Source organism: Prinia subflava, chromosome 10 (genome assembly GCF_021018805.1).
Source record: "Prinia subflava isolate CZ2003 ecotype Zambia chromosome 10, Cam_Psub_1.2, whole genome shotgun sequence".
NCBI lineage: Eukaryota > Metazoa > Chordata > Aves > Passeriformes > Cisticolidae > Prinia > Prinia subflava.
The window spans coordinates 21817365-21841245 of NC_086256.1; the positions used below are offsets into that span (position 1 = coordinate 21817365).

The 23881-nt window shown below is 42.1% G+C and overlaps 1 protein-coding gene across 4 annotated transcripts in view; it reads right to left on the reverse strand.

The window, feature by feature from the left end:
- The window catches only part of PTPRC (protein tyrosine phosphatase receptor type C), a 138290-nt gene extending 115366 nt beyond the window's left edge, over nucleotides 1–22924 (reverse strand). The window contains exons 1-3 of one of the 4 annotated variants that reach the window (XM_063407685.1): nucleotides 22585–22924; nucleotides 21440–21586; nucleotides 21227–21325 (exon numbers count right to left, since the gene is read on the reverse strand). The gene's annotated coding sequence lies outside the window, so the exon portion shown is untranslated. Of the gene's footprint in view, nucleotides 1–3711; nucleotides 3828–21226; nucleotides 21326–21439; nucleotides 21587–22584 lie in introns of those variants that run through there. The other 3 variants (XM_063407689.1, XM_063407690.1, XM_063407686.1) reach the window with 3 other exon arrangements.
- Nucleotides 22925–23881: the final 957 nt, after the last annotated feature.

The window sequence follows — 23881 nt, forward strand, 5'->3', positions numbered from 1 at the left end:
TTACCAGTGCTTTAACAGTGCTAATTAGCATTCCTCAGAGCTAGATCTCTTTGAGTGACAGGTAACCATGGAGAGTCGCAATCCTGTAGGTGATCAGCAAGAGTCTGACTTTTCTTTTTAATTAAAAATTAGAAATGCCTTAAACAAAAATAATAATTCACTGATTTATGCTATTATCTCAGGGTTGCCAAGCTGGTGAGAATAACATTAGTGTAGTAAAAATGAAACAATTTTTAAATGAATAGACTAGGGCGATAGAAAGGAGAGCAGGTTTATTATCTGTAACAAGAGAATGTACTCATAATGATGGTACAAAATAGTAGACACTTCTCCAGAGAGTTGGCATGGAGACCAAAAATAGGACACTTTCTTGAATGTGGGATGGGATTGCCCCAATTTATTTTAGATTTTAACAAGATAGATAGATAAAGACTAAGTCTGTTGCACAAATAGAAATTTCATAGGGATATCGTTTCAGTAAAATTTAACCATGAGTTATATTGAGAGACAATATTGCATCTGGTCCAAGTGGGAGCCAGGACTGGAAATTGAATCAGCCAGATAATCAATTAGTGAAAATTGTTTTCAACCTAACTATGCCATTTCCCATCAGCTAATGATCCAGGTCTCCCCCCAGAAATGGACTCCAGCAGCAAAAAATTCATAGTCATAACTTTGAAAATGGCAGTGGGTCTAAGTCAGCAGTGTTGACCCAGCCAAATCAGAATATTATTCATCAACAAATAAGGAACATTTTAAAGCTGAACATGCCAAAGATAGGAGGATGGATATACGAATATTTGTAATTATGAAATATTTCCCAAGACCAAGTAATTTCAACTCAGTAAACTCATTAATTGTAGATTCTAATTAAAATAACTGCATATAAGACAAAAACGGGAAACAAATGATTGAGCAAAAATTATTCTAATAACCAGCAATAACAATGCAGAGTTCTAGCCATTGTTCATAGGCAAAATCACGGCTGTTAATTGTGAAGCCTCTCTTCAACAAGGGATTTTTAAACCTTCCCCATATAATTTCTTTCCTATATGCAAAAAATCCAAAAATCCCAAACCCCAAAATCAATATGGTTTGTTTTCATATGGAGGTATTTACATCTTTAATCTAAATGAGAGTAAGATTTGACCTTATACGGGGGGGGGGGGAAACCCTAAAGGTAATTACATCCGTATCAAAATATCTGTCAGATTGCCTAGTCCTACTTCAATTTAAAATTGAAAGTTAACAAAAAAGTTAATTTCCACAAGTCCTGAGAGGAACACGTTCCTAAAATCACAAGTAAAATACTCAGATAGCTTTCCAATTTACCAAGTATTAACATATAGTAAGGAGTAATAAAATAAATACCTCATTTTCAGCTCATTTATTTAATGTTTCAAGTTTACAAATGGGTAACAAAGTATCTATCTATAGCTGTCAAGACATGCAAACAGCCAGGGCTAATTGTGGTTTTAATGAAGTTTATAATACAGTCGAAAAAAGAAAGAAAAAAAAAATGAGACATCTCTGAGTCTAATATTATCTTCCATTTTTTCATTTTCATTTACAAAAATATCAGTCACTGACAGATTTTTTAACTCCACTGAATGCTCTGAACTTCTTCTATTTGAAGGAGAAATTTCACAAGCAAACAAATCAGAGCTCTGGCTTTGTGCTGTTAAGGGACTCGAGCACTTCCCAGCCTGCGAGCTCTTATCCAGAGATCTCAGCGCAGCCGTAGCACCAGGCTGGCTCAGCCCCAGCAACCTGGTGACTCCCAGAAAATTCAGTTTGACTCCTTACTGCTTATCCACACACTCAGGCACATGTCTCCACATTTTAAGGTCTTATAATCTTACTCTCATATCTCAAGTAAATAATAAATCCAGTTTTGTGATACAGCTATTTTGCTCTAAATTCAGTCTGCTTCTGTATTTGTGTAGAAGGGTTCACTCAAATACTGCAAACTTTAGTTACCAGCATGGACAGAAAATTCTTCATAAAACATAATTAATTAGTAGAGAATAAGTCTCAGAATAAAGGCAGCCTGCTTTGGAGACGAGGTTTATCAGCTTGTTTCTGCTTTCCTTAATCTCTACTGCAGTGCAAGGGAAGCAGCAAGGGGAAAGAGATGGTTTATGCAGGAATGGGATAGGAAAATATAAATATAAACCCACCACTCTCTCTTCCCACCAACTGCTCCTGTCCTTGCTCTTAGAAGGAAACTCTTTTTTATCTGCTAAACTATCATCTACCTAAAGAGAAAGTAGATTTGAGCAACTACAAAAATCACAAAGATTCCTGTCAGTAAGTTCAAGATTTAAAGAGGTAACAGAAATAACCATCATCTGAAATACTGAAGAATTTTATAAAAAAACAAATGTGTTTGGTTCTGAGTTTAATTAATATAATTGAAAATGAAACTTTCTATAATATTACTGTGCTATTTAACAATTTATATCGTTCTTGCTTCTCTTGCCTAAATAATCACAAATAATCCTGGCAAGTTTAAGGTTTCAAAGATTAATTATCGTATCCAAAGAGGATTAATTTTTTCCCTTCATGTAGGTAAAGCTATCAACATGCTTATATCGTACTAACAGGCTATAATCCACTCTCTGCAGCATCAGAGATTCTGAAATACAAAACAAGCTCTCTGCTAGCTCTCAGCTGAGGGATGAAGTTCACAGACAAAGGCAGCTGATAAATTCCCCCCAAAACGGCTCTCAGATTTTCTCAGCAACATCTCTCAATATTACAGGCAGCATGCCTTGCCCTGTGACTGCCAAGCTGGAAGGACTGCCAGCTGGAATATCTTGGTTTCTTTTCCAAAATCTTTGGCAATTATCTCCATCGCTCTCATCTCTCCCAGAAAAATCAGTGCAAGCAATCCAATTCCTTCACCAAGACTTAAATGCGCTCCTGTTACCAATTCTGTGATTGAGTCTGATGACTATTTTGGTATTAGTAAATATTTATAAAACTTCAGAATTTTACATAAGCTATTATTTCTCCTGTCCTTGACAGAAACCCTCTGGCTATGAAAACTGGCTGGCATTTTTCTGAAACCACACTCTGCTTCTCTTCTTTCAAATTTCACTTCACACATCTTAGAAGCAAAAATAACCTCAGCCCAGTCCAATCTTCACATTAATCTACATGTAGGTAAGCATCATAGGGCAATATCAACAATATTTTCAAAGTTTTTTCTTTAAAGGGTCGGTGATTCTCCACCAGCTTTTGACTGTGGAGATAGCTCCCAAAAGCAGTCTTCACAGGTGGTGTTTTAACACACTATTTCTGTCCCTGCTGTGATAACCTCATCTTGCTTTCATGATTTCTTTATGCTTTGAAATGTTTACAATTTGATACAACCCATTTTCCAAATAACATTGTTGAGCGTACTAAAAATCTGCTGTTTAGGAGTCCCTCTGGATGAGAGAACAATTATACAGCTGAAAATACTTCCTTCAAGATAAGAAGCAAAACCTACCGAAAACATTAAACTATTAAAGCGCCAGGATCGCTCTCCTGAAGAACAGAACATAATTCTAACACACAACGTAAGCTGTGCTTCTCGCTGCGGAGCCGTGGGTGCGGCTCTGGGCCCCTCCCCGGGTTGAGGCTTGCCCTGAGGGTGCCCGGGCTGGACCCTGCCCCACGCCCTCAGCCATCCCTGCAGGCTGAGCCACAAAGCAGGGCTGTTACCTTCTTTTAATTGTGCCCTACGCTGAATTTCCATCAACCTCAGGAGAGCCTCAGGTGTGTTCTGCTGCCTGCACGCAGAAGCAGGCACCCTGCCCGTGGCCAAGCAGGAATCCAGCCTGCTCCTTATTCCAGCACAATGTGAGAGGTCAAAAGTTGAGTGTGGCACTCCCTGTTATTTGTTTTCCTGTTATACTTTGTGTTAGGTCTGTTTTTGAGTCAGTTTATATAGATAGTAAACTGAGATTGGACTATGGATCTGCTCTCAGGCTTCCTTGTGAAAGCACACATAGGAATGGTGTTGTTTCCATGAGGCTAAATTTGGTTAAATATGCATGGCCCAAGAAAAAAGAAGGTGGTAAGACAGACATTCAAGAAAATAACTTTTGCCTCTCTGTTTTTAAAGAGGCTACTGGAAAAGCTGCTGGCAGCTGCAGAAGCCCTGGCTAGTTTGGCCACTCCTTTCAAACTTGGTGTCAAAGTGGAAAATTTCAGTGCTGTCCAACGGAGATGTTGCATTTTGACTTTCCCAGGAACAGGATAGAAAGTGGAAACTAATGAAAACCTACTCCAGTTTTTCCTTTGGCACAGCAGAGAGGCTGAAAGACATCTGAAAGCCTAGAAAGAAAAGAAGTAGGATGCATCTTCTGATTCCAAACAAGGGGAATTAATTGCAAAGAATGAAAATGTTATCACAAGACCGCATATTGAGTTTAAAATGTACATATTCAGGTAGCTGTGCACATGTTAGAAAAATTCCAAATGCATAGGGGATAATTTTAAGTTTCAGCAGTGTTAAAAAGCTGTTTGCTACTTATTTCGACAGGCCATAAGTGATTTTTATATTCAGCAGAATTAGAATGTATTTCCTTTAGGTACAGCAAACTAAGTATTTTGCAATGAAAGGCTGCATTGTTTTGTTCAAACTAAAGAGAAATAGCTGATGAGTGAATAAGAGCATGATCTAAAGCCTATTGAAATCAATGGAAAGATTCTCATTGACTTCTCCAGGCTTTGGATCAAGCCTCAAAAGAGCAGCTATTTCTCTGTGATACAGCAAGGAATCAATTCCCTCTCCCAGCGGTACTCTAAATAATTCAATATTTTGTCTCAGATCATTTCCTAGGAAAAATGATGAGGATGTTGTTTAAGTGGGCGATACCCTGAAGTGACAGAGTTCCCAATGCATTCAGCCATGCACAGCCCGCTCTGCGCTGTGCGGCTGCACAAAGGCAGGGCACTCGGAGCAGCCCCCGACGCCAGGGCTCCCTCCCCGCCCGCCGGCCCAGGGACAGCGCGGTCCTGCTTCTCCTCCCGCCGGCCAGGACAGACGGAGGAATTTTGCTAAATCGCAAGGAATGCCCACATCGGGACAATTCCTTAAAGAAGCAGCATTGTTTTGTCTTTGCAGTAAAATCATGATCTCTTTGCCCTATTTCTTTCGGTGTGCACAGAAAGGCAAAAATTGCGATGCTGATCATGTTGTTTTTACCAACAAAATAGATGCTCTCACCGTTCTCCAATGCTCTTGCTTTATAGAGCAAAACACTATATGGAAATGATATCTCCCTTCTCAGCTCTTTTGTTCCACATGAAAAATTAATCAGTACAAAGCAAACCAGCATTAGATTGAAGAACTCTGCCCCAAACCTCAGCAAAACCTTACTAATTTTTGTCTCCTGCCATAATCTGGTGGCCTTCTGCACACTAATCCTTTTCTCCTGCAAACTGGAGAAGCCTGCTCCAAGCTGCTTACGGGCAGTTTGGAGGTGAGGCACAGGATCCATGCTGTCTCCCGCACACGGAGGCTGCCGTGCACAGCTCCCAGCTACACTTCCTTCGAGCCAGCAGCAGAGCAGTGCTGAGATGGATTCTCCCCATTTGCACAGAAGGAGAGCAGTTTTCAATACACATTTATAAGGCAGGGAGGGATAATCCCACTTCTCCACTCCCACCTGGCAGCTACCTAGAAACAGCTGACAAACGGGCAGGATGAAATTGGTACGAGCTGTAACTGGGGCGATGATCCCCCTTCCGTATGAGTTACACCTGCAGAGAGGAACTCCCCAGCAGCACCTGTGATGACTGCAGACATGGCAGCTCTGGCACATCCCTCTCTTCGTGCCCCAGACAAAGCACAGCCACGCTCTCATCATCGTTTGTGGAGAAATACTAATCAGCACCTGTCCAAGCATGGCCCTGTTTCCCTCCTTGCTGCCTGCACACAGCTGTACTCACTGCTCACTGCGCCTTTCAGGTGCTTACAGCACTGGGGGCTGCCTCAGGTGCACTGTGGTGCCAGTCCCAAAAGCTCGTCCCGACTCCTGTGCAAAGCCTGGAAGTCCTTACACACAGAGAGAAATTTGCTGCCAAGCGCAGCTTCCCCTGTCAGCTCTTCCATAAGAGCAGGAGAAGGGACAGGCTCTTCCCTCATCGGGGCTGCTCAGTTTCAGACGGGTTTTGGAGATCAGCTGGGTATTTGTGCCAGAGCCCACCCTGCTGCTCAGCCAGGCCGGTTGGCTGCTGCTCACCACTGGCACAGCTGGGACAGCCACGAGGCATGGCTGACTGCCAAAACACTTGAGAAATTGTCCTCACAGCTGGTACAAAATACACCTGCGCTCCTCTCACACACAGGAAGCGCCTGGTCTTGGCAAGGCCAGAGCAGGGGATCCTCAGCATCCTTCCTCTGCCATTTGCCTAACACTGCCACATTCAACCTGACCTGCCACCCACCCCTAAAGTACTTCTGCTCCAGTGCAAAATATTATATTTGCTAAATTGAGCTGCTACCCAGAAAAAGACACTCAGAATATTTCTGATGCATCCTTCGATTTCGTCAGAAAGTGCACTTTTGATTTATCAGGCATTGGGACATTTAAAAATTATGAATTCCAAAGACATGATAATAATCAGATAGGGAAAACAAACAACATCCAGACTGCTAGTCAGAGAAAAAAGTTGTCTGTAGATAGATGAATGTATTCCTGCAAATTTGATTGTTGCTTTTATATTATTGTCATCAAATCTCATACTTTTCTGGAAAAGTCTTTAAAATAACACAGGAATGAGCCCCAAGTTCTGCACCTTTCCATTTAAACAGTATTCCCAAACCTTTCAATTCAGATTCCTCCTCCCAAATCGATTTTTTTATTAAACAATTTATTACAATACCAAGGGGGATTTGGCAAAATAACATATTTAAGAGTCACTGTACAAAAAATACCAACCATCCATTTGATTTGCTGTGTAAACCTACAAAGATGAGTTAATATCAACATCACCCAGCCATTTGAATTGCAGTAACAATGCTTCATGAGCAAACTCAAAGACTAAAAACAACAATTTAAATTCCTTGGTTTAATTCATATTTTAAACTGGATTTTAAAGAGAGCATAAACAGCTTTTTGCAGTTTTGTTGTGAACAACAGACAATATTATAGTTAGAAGCTTTGTTTTAGTACAAACTATTTAAACTAGTCTACAAATGAAGCATTTCACCTTCTTGCATAGAAATTTAGGCATTACATACAGAAGACGCATTTCTTCCCCCCTTACCACATATGAGCACCAAACTGAGTCTTTGCCCACTTCCACTGTGCCTTAGACTCCCCAGTTTGGCTGTCACACTGAAAAGACCACGGTACACATCTGTGTGCGTCACAACAGCCTCATCAATAAGGCACAGAGTAATGCCTACGTGTACCTCCACCCTGCACCTCCAACCATTTCATTGAAAGAACAGGATGAGACTGTCACAGTCCCACGAGTAAAGGAGAAGGCAGCATGAGAATTTAGGGGTTATGCACATCTAACTACAAAAAGAAATTAGCTGCTAAAACACCACCTCCTTTTCTAATGAGCAAATTTATACAGCAATGAATAAAATAAATTTGAGAGCTGCTATTTATTACAAGCAAATTAAAAATGCTCAGAGCATACAGAAAGTGAATTTATCAGGGAAGACACTGCATCCAGTTTTCAAATGTATTAACCCCTGGCTGAGACAGGGGAGAAATGTTCAGCTTCTTCTTTAACCAACCTCGGTCCATGTTATTAAACACTCCCCCCGCTGTTGATAAAAACCAGTGGCACAGGAGACCCCACACTGGCTGTCTTGCCTCTTTTCTACCCCAAGCATGGCTCTGCCTTTGGGAGGCTCCCAGCCGGATCCCACACTGCCAGGAGCATGTGTATGCCTGCTCTGCTGCCAGACACACAAAACCTCATTGCAGCCCCTTTGATTCTGCACTTTCTGTCCCTGCCTAGATAACTTTTCAGAAGCTGACAGAGCCTTTACAATTTAATTGGTGTTGACACCTTTTGAAGCAATGCCTTGAGGCGCCGAGGGTCATTGTCTACTTTATCCTGCTTTTCTGCGGCTGCCTCCATTTGGCTACCTTGCAGCCTGTGGTGCTGTGGTGGCCCCTGCACTCTTCATTCATGTTTGTACTTGTACTGAGTCCCGTTACAAGGACCCTTGTTAAACGCCCAGCAGGCAGCACTGAATAGAGATTTTGACTATCTGGGATTTGAAGGCCTCTAGCAATAAGGGAGAAAGGCCTGTAAACACAAAAGTATCCCAGTAGCAGTGGGGCGTTAACGTAATCACGCATTTATGCCACAGGACCTCAGGACCAAGCTCCTTACTGTCGATTCACTGGCTATTAAGCCTTGGTAATTAGGTGGTTTTCCGTGACTTTTCTTTCATGGGATTCACCAAATATCATTTTCCATATGTCCCTTTTTCCCAGAGCAGCTATACACCCTCACACATTCAATAAGCCAGGCAGATGGTACCACGTACCAGGCTCTGAGCAGCCAAAGCCAATTCAGAACAAGAAAAAGGATTTGGCGTGGCATTCCTAAAGCTGCTCAGGAAACCTGGATCCAAAAAAATCACAGAGGTCACACAGCCTTGTGATGGCAAACACATCTGTCCAGGTTCAGCCCCACAGTGCCTGTAACCACTGAGAGATTTCTGGGCAGTCACATCCCCAAAGCAGCACTAGCACAGCAGGTGAACAGGACAGAGCACTTTGAGAACCATCTTTCACTTCATAAACAACATTTAATATGCATTTCTCTGATGTTTTCCAGGTTTAAATAATTAAGTCTCTCAAACTTCCCACTGAAAATGCAAAGGACCCACTCACTTCATTTGGACCTAAGTGCCAGTCATCTTGGGGCCACATCTCAGTAAAACTCAGCCTCGAACACTGTATTAAGACAGTGAATGAATAAGACCATAACCAAATAAAATGGAAAATAACATTTCGGTTAAAAGCATGGCCAGAATGACCTCAGTGGCAATTTCCTACTTGAAAAATTCCCTGCCCTGCCAAAAAAACAGTCTTGCTCATCAAACCCAATGGCTGAGCTTTGCATTTTCCAGCATCCTCTCTGCCACATTTCAGACTCTGCTTTTCCACAGTCCCTCTGAACTCCAGCACTTCACCTAAAGAGCTCTGACAAATGAGACCTGTAATTCCACTACCGTGCTGCCAAATCCTCCCACATTCAATATCATTTGGTCCTTTGCTGTCTGGGGTATGCTTGTCCCTCTATCCATGATCCCATCAAGCCCTTGCTTCTATTGTGGAAAAAAGCAGTCAGAAGCAGGCCCCTGTGCACACCTGCATCCCACGGAAACTGGAATCTGACTCCAGATCTTTACTCCTTATTACCTCTCTTGTTACACTGCAGTCATGCCTCCCAGCCTCTCATTCACAGTCATTCTCCTTCTCTCTGTCCCCACTGCCTGAAGAAAGCTGTAGCTCTGGACTCTGTATCTGAACCAGTGCCATAACAATGCATTCCTGTTTGCCCAGCTAACCTGCAACCACAAGTTACCAAGATTCAGAACAAAAACTTCCACGCACAGACAAAGCTGCATAAACTGCAATAAGGGACTTACCTTTCTCATGCTTTATGAAATCCCTTTGCATCTTTCCATGCTTCTCTGACATGGTGCATGGGGCTTTATGGGAGAACCTCAAAATCCAACAAACAAGACAGAAAATACCCTGTGTAGGCACAGTGGAAGAAAGGAGCAGTCTTGGAGAGGCCAGGCTGGCCTGGCTAGGAACACACAACAGAGATGCACACAAACCACCTCCACTGACAAGTGTGCTGGTTCAATGAGCTGAATGGAAATAATGCCAAGAACAGCTTCCAGCTCAGCACACTTCAGGCAGCTCTGCCAGGAGAGGTTTGCTTTGGCTGACAGAGGCAAATGCCTGGTGCAAAGATGAGTGTCCTACCAACAGCATGAGCAGCGACACTTTTCTCCCAGGCAGTAGAGAAAGTCACTGGGTGAGGGTTGGTTACATTCACCTATGCATCTGCTTCCTTGACGGCTAAAGTCAATCCAAAAGTTGTCACAGCTGAGAGCACATGGGGCAGAAACTTGCCTTTCTGATATTTTCATCATCTCATACAGAGTCTGCAGGCAGGGATGTTGGCTAGGAAATAGAAAGTAAAGAAGCTGCTCTAGACTGGCCACTCTAGCTGAAATTGTCCCTTGCAACGACGAAACCAAAGCCATAACCCTTTCCTCATGGAGGCAAGGATTGTACAGAGTCCATTGCAAGGTACAGGATATAATCTATGTATATGTCTGGTCAGGTGAGAGGCTAGTCTCCCTTTTTCTGTAAGTGATATGTGTGCCCTTCTATTTAAAAAATCTTAGTGAAGTTTGCCTTCCATTATTGCGCTCAGACTCTTTCCAGTACCCACCCATTCTGGAATCACAATGCTCATTTAGAATATTTGGTATTTCTCTAATGATTCATTCAAAATAGCACAACATACAAGAACCATTCCCTCAGAAGAGTTTTCTGTTGTATGCTTGTCTTGTTAACAAAGGGTTATGGAGAAAACATAAATGGTATTTCTGAAATATTCAATATCCCTCTTTTGTTGCTTTTTCCTTTGTTTGATTTTGGTGATATTTTTTCTAAATCCTCTGTATTCTCTCTGAGGTGGGAAGAGCATATTCTGTTCAAAATTTTGACACACAGAAGTTGCTGAGCCAAAGGAATCTCCATGTCTGTCCTTCCTCCAACACACTTTATGTGGTTGTTCTGTCCCACACCTTCCATTCCTCAGGCAGGCAGGAAGGGCTATCCCTGCTCTTTTGAGAGCTAGCAAGGAGAGGTTATATTGAGGTACAGCCCACATCCAGCGAGGCACAAAGGCTCCCCCAACATCTGCTACTCAGACTTGTATCCTTGGGGCTAAATAGTCATGCTGATTACAACGAGCTCCAAAATCTGCTCATTTTAAGGAGAAAATAACTAAAAAAAGCATAACTACATTTACAAGGGGACTTTGCTCTCCTTTGGGTTAGATTTATATCTGTCCTGGTTGTGGTCCAGGAGTTTACCTCTGATCTCCAGCATGCTGAGGACAAAACTGTCCATCTGACTCTAGTTACCAAAAAAAGCAATACTGATCCTACCAGGCGTCAGAGGGGAGAATACAAATGAGAGAAGGAGCCACCCCAGCTGATTGGATACACTTCTAAATCCTTTCCTTTCCGCATCCTGCATTTGCTCTTTATTAAAGCAAAAAATAATAATGCACTGTTTACTTAGTGCACAGGGTAGCTGTAAAATTTAATTAATCACTCTAGCTTAGCTTGCTGAGATTTTTCAATGAAAAACACTATAAAATGTAATGTTTGCTATAAAGAAAACCCCTCAAAATTGCCTGACTTCCTCCTTTGGTATTGTACCTTATGGGACCAGAGACAGGACACTGCTGAGAGTCCTGATTCAGCAAATTACTTGGAAGTAAGCATATACCTAAGGCAGTGGACACCAACGTGTGCACTGATATGGTTGACTTGGGATGACTTAAATTGGTGCCCTGTAGACTGGCTGCTTCTGCATTTCCTGCCCCACTCCAAGGGAGTCTGGATTACCAGCGAATCTTTCCTTTCTCACTTACAGATTTCCAAACAGAGTCAAAGCATGAGTACCTCAGTAGTAACTTACTTCATTAATATCCCATTGGCCTGGATGAGTAGGTACTGCACAGTGTGTTATTGTGAACAACAACTACATTTAGGATTACTGACCTAGGAAAAGCAAGATTTCCCACCCCACCCCAGCCCCCTCCCTCCCCAGAACTTGCCTGGTATTTGCCCCAAGGTGTAACAAAATAGTGCACATGGTGGTACAAAAGATCAATGCTCTATCTCAAGCGCTTCTTTTGTCTTCTGGGTAATTCAGTTTTATCACACGAATATATACTCTTAAAAGCTGATAATCCCCCCAGATCTCCCTTCTTCTAAATCACATATGCTAGAAGACAGCAATTTTTTTCCCCTCCCTAATTTACAGCCTTAAATAAAGATTAGGACAGAGGGATGGGCTGAGCACACAATGTTTCCTCCCCTGCAGGTATTATTTTCCCTGTTCCAATCTGAACAAAAAATCCTCACGGGTTAATTTTTTCAGTTACAAAGAAAGGCAGAAAGGAAGAAGGCCCTTAGTGAGGTACAATAACATGTGCAGGTTTTCTTGGATCAATTGCCAGCATTGACACTGCATCCTTCAGCTAGCAGTCTGTGATGAATGGTACCCTGTAGCATTGGAGAGAGCAACAGCAGCCAGGCAGCGTGGGTGACTGCATGCCCTCCTAACTGGCTGATGAATCAGGAAACTCAAGAGAGACTCTGAGTGTGGGAGCTGGAGTGGTAAATGTTTTCATCTTTCTCTTTTATGATCTTCCCTTCTCCGTTTATATAGGACATTTTAGAGATTGAGCTTTGTTACAAACTATTAGCCCAAGGCAGTGGGTTGGGGACGTGAGATCTCATGGAAAGACAGAGCACAAGAAAGTGTGAACAACTGGAACTACATGTGATATTAGTGGTTTGTTGTTGGAGGAATTTCTGTTTGGATTGTAGTTCAGACAGTTGCCTTGATGTACTGGAATGAAAATCAGCACCCAATGTGCCTAGAGACAAACCACAGAACTGTCAAAAAATACTTGCCTTTTTATCTCCCAGAATCCTGAATTCAAAATGAAAAGTCCCCATTCACCCACAGCACAAAAAAAACACAGCTCAACACTCACAGCACTGCACGGTACTAAAGGAAACAAGAAAAAAACAACTCCTCCCAAGAGCACCAACATGAGACACTGATGTATCTGACTGCCCACAGTGCTCTGGCACACTGACACTGGGGAGCCTAATTTCAAGTAATCCTACCTCTGGTGATGGCCAAGAGTTGGGGGAGCATCCACTCAGATTGACCAGATTTCAAATTGGAATTCTGTTTTTCTGCATTTTCTTCCACACAGTAGAGAAGAATACAGTATTTGGCGAGTATATCGTGACCCATATGTGAGCAAGGATTTAACCTGAGCACGACCAGTTTGTTCACCTGTGTCACAGATTCAGCTCAGCCTGGTGTAAACTCTCTCTTCCCTGGAAGCCATGGATCCATGCAGGCCAAGGGTATGGGCTGGTGCTTGCACACCTCGCTGAGCTGGAAGCAACACCCAGCTCCAGCAGAGCTTGTGCATGGAGGTTGTGCAAGGGCTTCCCAGAAAACAACAACAAAAAAACCCCACACAGGTGCTCATTTAAATAGCTGTAGGCCCTGTATGAGTGCCAGGAATTTCTCTGGCCTTGTAACTAACTGTAGCTCCTTAACTACCAAGATGAAAGAGTGAGCACAATACAAACAATACCTTTCCTGGCACTGTGTGCTTGGGATGGCCCCATAAGAGCTCCTAGAGAACACTTACACAAAGATGTACATGGAGAGTCCATAGAGAGAAAGGAATACCGGGGAGACCCCAGGACCATTTGATTTCTCTGATGGTAGGGCAGTCTCATTCAAACATTTTAATTTAACTGAAAATTAGTAGTGATACAATGCTATGAGGTAAAATATTTCCTTAGGTTTGCTACCACACATCAAGGTGGGAATCACTGTGGGACTGAGCTCATTCCATGGGCACATTACAGAACTGTGCTAGATGGCTGATAAGCCTTGCAGGAGCTCTAGAACTGACCAAAATGAAAAATATTGTCTATAGATTGTTCCCTTTTTGTCCCTCTGATTGTGAGAAGATTAATTGTGAAATTTCCTTCCTGCCAAATAAATGGTTTGTTTTCTTCTTGGGGCAAATCAAACTGCCTGCTGGGAGAGCCCTGCAATGGAAATGACTGAGGAACAGAATTCCCAGTTGTGAGGAACCAAGGGCTTTAACCAAAGGAAACTGTTGTTTCCTTATTATGTTAATCAGTTTACAAACTGAGACCATAAAAGAAAAGGGGAGTTCCCCCTGTTAAATATTTACCATTAAATCTCTGCAGGATTCCTACCATAAGTCAGAGAACAAGAGAAACCAAGTCATTTATTTCCTGCTCTATGGTGTGCATGATGCCTGCAGGATGGGACCAAAATCTTCACCCTGGAGGGAGCACTAAGGATGGAGGTGTCTTCTTCTGAGTACATCTTTGACGGGTGGAGCTTCCTCTCCTCTTTTGCTGTCCTTCATTATTAAATTACTTCATAGGAAAACTTGAGTTCTGTGCACTTTTAATGATGGGAAATTGAATGAAGCAAGGCCAGGTTGGATGGGGCTTTGAGCAACCTGGTCTAGTGGAAGGTGGAAGGTGTCCCTGCCCATGACAGAGGAACTGGAACCAGATGATCTTTAAGATCCCTTCCAGTACAAATCATTCCATGATTCTGTGAATGTTCATATTTAAATATAGAGTTTGATTTTCAAAAGCATAGTCTACAATTAATGAATTTACTAATGCAGCTTGATTTCCTAATAATTTTTTCCCAATGCTTTTTATCTTGTTGGGTTTGTTTGGTTGTTTTTTTGGGTTTTTTGGAATATTTTTAGACCATATTTTGTCTGCCCTTGCATATGGGAGTGGGAAATTTTGAATCAACTAAACAAAAGTAATTTCCAGGTCCTTCAAGCAGATGAAATTGAACATGCATATTCTACTGGGGAGAAAAAAAATCTAACAAAACCACAAGAAAAAACACCATTTTCACATTTAGGTAGAAGAGCACTTGAAAAATTGTAATAGTAAACCCCCAGGCAATGGAACAGTCCTCAGGGTTGTCAGCAACTTAGGAGACATTCAGTGATGGACTCTTGAGTGAGACAATCCCACATTAGAGAATATTTGACTGCACAGTCAAAAAAATCATACCGGCAACTGAGTCCATGAAGATTAATGACATGCCTTTATATTCTACCTGAACAAAAAAAACCAAATCAACCAAGGAGAAGTCTTCCTTGGTCAACCACACTCATCAGAACATTTTCCCATCACCTTCCTAAGACTCAAACAAAGAACCCATTGACCAACTGTGTTCATCCAGTGGAGCAGCAACAAGGAGAAGTGAAGACATCAGTGAAGACAACAGAGGACAACAATATCCAGTGGCCTGGCAAATTGCAGGTCAGGCTGCCTTCAACAAGTCAATATTCTGACTGGCGTGGGTCACTCTAAGTAAAGGTCATGTTTTGTTTATTTCTACTGGAAGAAGTGTCTGCAGAGGCCAGCAGAAGAACCCAGCAAGAGTGAAAAATGTTTTTGTTACAGCTGCAAGTTGCTCTGGCAACACTGGGATATTCCAGGAATGTTTGCCCATAACAAAGCCTAAACTTGTCTGGAACATATTGAAGTTTCTTATAGTTCAGCACACCTCATATGTAAATAGTCTGTGTCACTTTTAATAGAAATATTAGAAAAACTTGTTCTCCAAACAAGGCCAAATAAGGTTGCCAGAATTACTGCAGACAGGAAAATCAAGCTTTCCTATAATTCCAGTAGATGGTAAAATTCTGTAGCCTTTGGCCATCAAAATCTGGTCCCTGAAGCAAGTCACAGTGCTGCAGCAGTAGGGTGATGAAAGTAGCTGTCAATGGTGGAGTCCTGAAGTGTTCCAACAGCCACAACACACAGACGTTCTGAGTTCACAACATAACATGAGCTTAAGAATCAGTGCCAGATGTGACCCATCTCCTCTAACCTGACTTTTGTCTGGTGGTATCCCACCTACTGCTTCAGTCTGGCAGCTGGGTGAAGCCCATGTCTCCATTAACTAACAAGAGGGTACCACAAGGAGGTAAGAGGTGAAAACATCCTCATTGACCTTGTGGATCTCTGTTACTGTGACACAAATCCTGGAGAGAGTAGGGTCAAAACACACCACTGAAAAAATATAAATTTCCAGCCTTGAACTTTAGCCATGCAAAGACCACCTTTTCACCTCCAGCTCTCTACAATTTCAGGCCAGAGGAGCCTGGTTTTGCCACTTGAATGGAGTGGACAAAAATTCATACTGAGCAAAGCTCTTATGCAGAACAACCAATTGTCCTCCTGGCCTAGAGACCCAACACTGTGCATGTGGAAAATGCAATAATGGTACCATTAAACAGCCTCAAAGGCTCATTATTCCAAAGCAAAGATGAGGCACAGTGAAAAATGAGTACTCGCTATACTTACTTTAACAAGCAAAAGATATCAGACTTGGCCAGGTCAGTCCTGAATCTTTTCGAGGCACTTGGGGCTTAATTTTTTCTGTTATATGTCAATAAGATCAAACTTCCAGAGTTAACCTCTCCATTTGCATGGCAACGAAACACAGGAGAAGTCATACATTTATCAATATAGCTTAGAAAAGATGATAGAATAGAGAAATATTCAGCACTGAAAGTGAAACAGAAGGACTAAATAAAAGGACTCCACCTGCTTTTAATTTGAACCCGTAACACAAGGGAGAAGTTAAAACTCAAATAGGTACATACGCTCCTTTGAAAAGCTAGATCTGTGCCTGAACAAAAGAAAGAGGCTTTTCACTTACCTCCTGTGGTATCAAAGAGCCCATTAAAAACCAATAAAATATTATGAAGCTTTTTCCCTTTGTGAAAAAGTTCAATTAATATCCTTCAGCAGATGATTATTGATTTTTATAAAGCAATTTACAGGCTTCTAAAGTCATGATTATTCAACCCTCTGGGGGCCAGAAAGGAAGAGTTTTCAGAAGTAGGAATCATATTCTCATTTCCACATCAGCACAGCCAGAATTTACAGACTTCTGGTTGTTGTGGGGTTTTTTTCTTGCCCCCAGGATATTTTTGTTGTTGTTGATGCTGCAGTGCTCCAGCACAGGATTAATCCTTTTATTCTCTCCTACCTGAGACAGATTTCTTTCGTGATCTGTTCTTGAAGTATATTGCCTGTCAGATATTTATCCGCTGCTCACGGCTGGTGGGTTGGATGCTCAGCAGAGTAGACTTTGTGTCAGAAAATCAGCAGCTGCTCATATATCACAGTGGTCATTAGCAGAGGATCATTCTGGACCTTTGCCCACAGCACCTTGCTATGGCAAGAGAAAGGCTATAAAACCCTAGGCCCTGTCAGCTGTTGTCATTTAGGTGAGAATTTATCAGGTCTCAGAGTGCCCTCTGACTGGATTATTATGAATAATGAATGAAGCTTTATGCCACACTGAGGCATTAATAAGACTGGGATGACTGGGAGAAATTCAGTACAACATCATAGCAGCAACTTTCTGCAAGCGAGTACACAGCTGGTGGGCTCACTGGATTCAGCCTGTGTTAGACACTGCCCCCCAAATGAGGAGCTCATTTAATTATTCAGCACGGAGCATAAGGCTTTTGGTTTAGCCTATGGGTGGTATTACTGACCTGCTCACAGAAAGCTTGCAACAAAAGGCTTTCTACCCTCTAACCAAACTCATTTTCTGCTCTTAAGAGGCTGGATCACTGAGCCCTCCCCCAAATAAAAACAGTGAATGTCAATCTTCATATTCACTATTAACCCAGCTTTAAAAAAAAAGGATACGTAAGAGCAACCAGCTAACAATGATTCCCTAAAATCTCCTCACACAGAAGTCATCTAACCTGTTGGTGATAACTCTGGGGATATTAGCAAGGATTACTGATTTTCTTCCTTGTTTTTCCTCAGTTCATTCAATATGTATCCCCACGGCACACAAATGAGAAACAGGGAACGAAGCAGACAAAAAGACAGCCACTGACCTAACTTGGAGGGAGAAAAAAGCAACAACAAAAACAGCAGATTCACAGCAGACTATTGGCAATAATCTACCTCCTGGTGTGGCAGTTCCAGCTGCACTCCAGAGGAATGAGGCCACAGAGCTGACAAGCACTTGAGGCTGTCATTTATCTTGGTACCAGCTCCACTAGGAAAATTATTTTATAGGGCTGGACACACTTTTACAGACTCTTTAATACCTTAGGTGCATAATATTGCTAAAACCTTAGGCTCCCAGTATCTCATATTACTGTGCTCTCAGCAAAAACAAAAACTGCATGGCCTCTTTAGATAAACATGTTCTCCAAACTAATTTTTTCCCTCCCTTTAATTTGGCGTGCAGTCTCCAGGACAGCCCTAAATAAGGAGGCAGGGAAGGAGGAGCCAGCCTGAAGACCAGTAGCTGGTCAGACAAAAATGTGTAATTCAGGAGGAATATTTCAACTCATTCCTCACACATGGGCAGAGCTAGGACTGGCCTAACTCTCACAGCAGCCTCTCCATTAACTGTTATTACAGCAGAGCCACTGATGCACAGCCAGATTATAAACAGAGAGAAACTTTATCTTTTTCAAAGGGAAAATGCCTTGTTGGCAGGGGCTGGACATAGGAAACACCCATTAGAAAAGGTTCAGTTTCCATCTTGCTCATACTGACAACTGGAGAGCAAGAGAACCACGAGGAACAGCAGACTGGGGACTGACACCAACCGTGGGCAGCTCTGAGAGACATGTCGGACAAGTTTAAGAGGCTTTTCTCCAAAATAGTATCAACTTGGGCACAATATTAATGCCACAAGTTTTTAAATATACTGTAGCAACTCTCAAAGCAAATATTACATACATTAAAAGGCTTTAACTTGCCCCAGCTCAGTTTCTGCTCTTTGATCCTAAACGCTTTGACCTCACTGACTCTCAGGTAGAACCCATTTTCAAGCATCATGTTCAAGATTTTGTTGTTTAAGAAAAATCTGAACAGGAAAAAGTGGGAAATACCCACACATACAATTTTTTTGAATGATACATAAGTTCTTAGGACAGGAAATTTCATTGTAATAAAGGAAACTCATTTCAGCCTCTGTTTTGTACTGGCAATATGACCCCTTTCACACATTTTTACTACTTTTTTGAGAAAAGCAAATTGTAAAAATATGACAATCCCCTAGTTCCTTTATTACGTAGAAATAATGTAAAATGTTTCATTTTCATTATTTCAGTGCTAGACCTCTAATTAAAAGAAAACTTGCTGTAATCTGGAACTCTGAAACTCCACTGTACAACTACTGAAACAGCAAGATTCCTATAGATTTTTCATTTTACTGGATTTGAAATATTTATCGTTACTGTCACTCACTGTATATTTTTTTATAATATCTTCATATTTTTATGGCTTTGATCTAGAATGCCTCATATTTGCATCCTGCCACTTTTGTTATGTATAGGGAATTTAAAGATGACAGTGCAGTCATGTATGGTTTTTTAACTTGTGGATATTTTCATTTATTAGTCTTTCTCACAATGAGTCAAGAATGTAAATAGTCTGTGCTTGATTCACATTGGTGAAAAAGCTTTGAAAAGCTGTTTAGAAAGCTAGGAAACAGAAAACTGAGTTTTCTTTTTTTTATTTTATTTGATAATCTTTATGTCTTCTGGTGGTTTCCATTTTAGAGATTTTGTATGTTAATTTGCTAAATGCAGACACAGTCCTATTTTGGAGGGGGTGGCAGCATGAATGGGAGTATAAAGCAGATTCCTACAACATCATGGCGACAGGCTTGGGTTTTTGGTTGTTTTGTAGGGGTTTCTTTTGTCTTTTGGGGGCTTTGTGGGGTTTGGGGATTCTTTTCTTTCTTTGGTTTTAAGGAGTCTATGGGGATCTGGGTAACATCAGGAACTGGGTGTTACCTCACCTGGATTTCCTGAGAGTGTCACAGGCTAAGCCTCATTTGTGATGTTTGTGGTAAATAACTTTTTATTTCAGTCTGCTGAGGGTTTTTCCCCTCTTCCCCATTACTGCCTTCTCTGACAGAACTTCCCTGTGTGGGGTTTGGGGACAGCAGGGGCTGCGTAGCCCATTTCAGGCACAATATCCAGGCCCTCACCCCGTAAGAGAAGTGCCCGAGCAGAACCACAGTGGTGGGTCAGTCTCTGCCTCGTGGTGCTCCCTCTGTGCAGAGAGCATGGAGCTAACACAGCATCCCTGATACCCTCCTCCCACTGCACCTCCTCTGCCTCCCTTGGCTCACAATCCGAATTTCCTACCACTTCATTTGTACTCTAGTTCCACTAACATATTCAGAGGGCAGGCCTGTAAGGCACAAGGACTGCCCAGCACAAGGACTGCTTTGCCTCTTTGCTGAGGGGACAGCTGATGGCTGGGGCACCAACAGCACACCCTGCTTTTCTGAGATTCTGAAAGACAATCAGAAAAGTGTTTGCTTAAAGCATATTTATAAATGGGGTTACATAGCCTTAAAAGACATCATCTTTTCAGCAGCAGAATGGGAGGAACCTGCCCAGTCTTGGCAGCCTGGATCCTCCCCATGTCAAGAAAAATCACCAGTGGCAAACATGTTTGTAGAACTTGCAAAAAGTTAATTTTAGTGTCTTTTGTGATTTTTAAATAGCCATTTGGTATTACACATGTCTTGCTGCAAAGTAACATTGCCAGTGACACCTAAAATGTGAGAAACTAATGAAACATAACTACACTTCTTTTTTTGACTTCTTTTCTTTATAAAGTCCCTGCACCATGGTAGCAGTGCAGTTACCTGTGCATTTACTCCTAAGCAGCTGTAATGTTTCAAGCTGTTCTCATGTTTAACAAATGATTACCACAATTCACTGGAAAGTGATGTTCAGAGGCAAACCATTCCCCCCTCCTCCCTGGGGATTTCAATGTCCAGGACTTACACGAGGCAAAACAGAGTGATTCTTGAGAAAAGAAGGGGGGGGGAAATCTGTTATTTGCAAATAATGACCAAAAATGCAGCCTTAGAAGCAGTGAAACAATTTCTGAATTCATCTGCATTTTGACAACTGAAAACAACTAAACACACACACAAATACATAAACAACTAAACACATAAATTTAAAGTTGCCTTCTCTGAGCAATGTTGAATTTCTACATGGCAACTCTCCCATCTTTTTACTAGTGTGTCATTATGACAGAAAAAATATCTTAAGAAAAACCCCCACCCTCTCAGGAGAAAACCCCCAGCTCAGATCCCATGCTCATGGTAAAGTGTCCCATAGAAAGTCAACCCTTTCCATTCCTTTGAGCCACCCAAGATTTTTGAGTGTGTCTGTGAGCACCAGAAACAGCCTGTATGTCCACACACGCACCAGCCCTTTGCAAGGAAGGATCCACTGGTGAAACTGTGAGAGCCAGGGAACAAACCTTCCCCTCAGTCCCCACCCCTCCACTCAAATCATCTGGTACCTTATGGCAGAGTTGCTGCAGCTCCTGCCTCTCCCCGGACTGGTTTTGGTGTCAGTGGCATTCTGCATCATTCCATGGGAGCTCTGTGGGTCTCCTTCCCTAATTCAGGCCAAAAAAAAAGTAATATAGATGAGTCCAGCTGAGTTTCACAGAGTTACAGGGGCACAGAACAGGCCCCGTTGGAAAGGGAGCACAGTGGGTCACCGGTCCCACCTCCTGTCCAAGCAGGGTCACCCCAGAGCACACCGCACAGTTTTGCAGCCAGTCACTTCTGGATTATCTCTCTGTCGTGGGACACACAGTCCAGCTTTTGCTTTGGATGAAATCCACAGGCAGCCACACCCATTTTAAAATGGGACTCTGCATGCAGGGAAACAACACTCTGTGGTTTAATTTTTTGGGTGCATAATCGAGGAACATTTTATTCCCACCTTTTGATTGCAGTTGAGTTAATGGACACATGTAAGAACACAAATACTGCCTAACCCAGCTTTATTTTATTATCAGCAGTAATGAGTAGCAATCCATTAATTTTAAAAGTTGAGGTATACGCTGTAAAGTTAATGAGAACCCTGAGTCAATTAAAATAACAATTTGGCATTTTATTGATTTTTCAACTATCTTTTTTTCTGTAGCAATTTTGTGGCAGATACCACAGATCATCTGTGTGGTATATTTCAATGCAGATGATCATTTCCATTTAAAAACTGTTTTACTTTGTTATGACTGAACAAGACATACTGCTTTAAAAATTCTGGTTTACTATTATATATCTAGACTATGCCATCTATATGATTTTGTAAAGCTTTCAACCATTTTTCAAGTTTAAAATTTCTTAAAAGTTGTATTACAAGAGTCTGGGATAGGTGGAAGAAGAGAATAGTCTTTCCCACCCCATATTTTGTATGTGTTAATTCAAGGTTCTTTTCTGGAGAAGAACTTTTTTTTCCCCTAAATTTATTTCCAACTACTTTTGTTTTCCTTGAGGGACCTTTGAAACACTATATTGCTACTTTTCATGTTTTTTATTTGCCCTCTGGAACAATAAAGGCTCAAAGGTTCATAAATATGCATTCTGTAAATGTATTATGCTGACAAAGTGTTGCTCAGATAGCTGCTTTTGCCTTTAGGGAATGAATAAGTTTACAGCATGCTTAAAAAACAGTGTAAGAGGAAAGAGAGAGAGAGGGAGAGCTGTGTCAGCGTGTGGGCTGAAAATGGAACAAAAGAGTTATCCTGAATGCTCAGAAAAAAGAAAATAAAGTTAGGTAAGACACCGCACCCAGCACCTTGCAAGTAGCAGGGGTGGGGATTTGAGGGCACTGCTCATCAGTGATGTACTTGAGAGGCCATCATACCCTGTTTTCCAGGAAGGCTGCATAGACAAGAGTTCATAAATCAAACTTTTTTTGCTAATTTTGGCACATGAATCAGGGTAACTTCATTGTTCTTCCCAAAACACTCAGCTCCTGGCAGAGTCATGTCCTGGTTTGTTGTTATCCGATCAGACACAGATCTGCTTCAGTCATCTCTGCCTCATTGGAAGCTCAGGGCTGGTGCTTGTCAACACAGACACTTTTGGCAAGAAGAAAACATTTAGCAGTTAGAAATACCATTTAAACTCGTACCTCCAAACTGGCTTAGTGCTGCTGCTGTGACAGTAGGCTTTGACAGACAGAATCCAGAGCTGAAAACCGGGTCTGCACAGCAAAGTTGTGGTAGCGGGGTGCGACAGGTGGCTCCTGTGAGGAGCTGCTGGAAGCCTCCCCCAGGGCTGATGGAGCCAATGCCAGTCAGCTCCAGGCTGCTGGCCAAGGCTGAGCCCACCGGCAGCGGGGCTGCCACATTTGGGAGAACATGTTTAGGGGACAGGCAGGAACTGCACAACAGAAATTCAGCCAGAGAGAGGAGACAGAGTAAGAGAAAGCAGCAGCTCTGCAGACACCAAAGTCAGTGAGGGAGGGGCAGGAGCTGCTCCTGGTCCCTGCAGCCCAAGGTGCAGCCCATGGTGAGGCAGCCGTGCCCCTGCAGCCCAGGAAGGTCCATGGGGGCAGAGATCCACCAATAAACCTGGAGACAGGAGCATTGCACAGTGATGCTTCTTGTCTCCTGAGGATGCAATGTGGAGCCAAACCAGCCCAAGCTGCTTCCATTCCCACCTGGAATCATAGCACATACACAGACATGCTCTGCCTCCACTCTTCACAGGATGGTGACTTCTCCAAAAGTCATTATCTGTACTTACTGCTAAACAAACATGCCAATACTGCAAGGCTACAGGTGATCTCTCAGACCTACGCATTTTAAGCCTCTGACAACTCATAGGGATAAAATCCAAAGGGATAACATAGACAACCAGTTGATACCCCCAATTTTTTAATAATCTTTGAGCTACTGGCTCAATGTCTCTTAAGCACATATATTTTCCTACTTCATTACCTTGGTTTGTGTCTGGTTCTTTTCGTGGTGAGTGTCATGGGATCACCTATTTTATATACCAATACTGGCTACTAAAGTTATTCTTTGTGACCTGAGATTGTCTTAAGCTAACTCGGTCATTTAAAAGCCAATCTTTCTTGTTCTCCTTCACTTCATTCCTTTATTTAATGTTACATTTCTCTTAGGCCAGCATTAAATATTTACAGGTTCTTGATA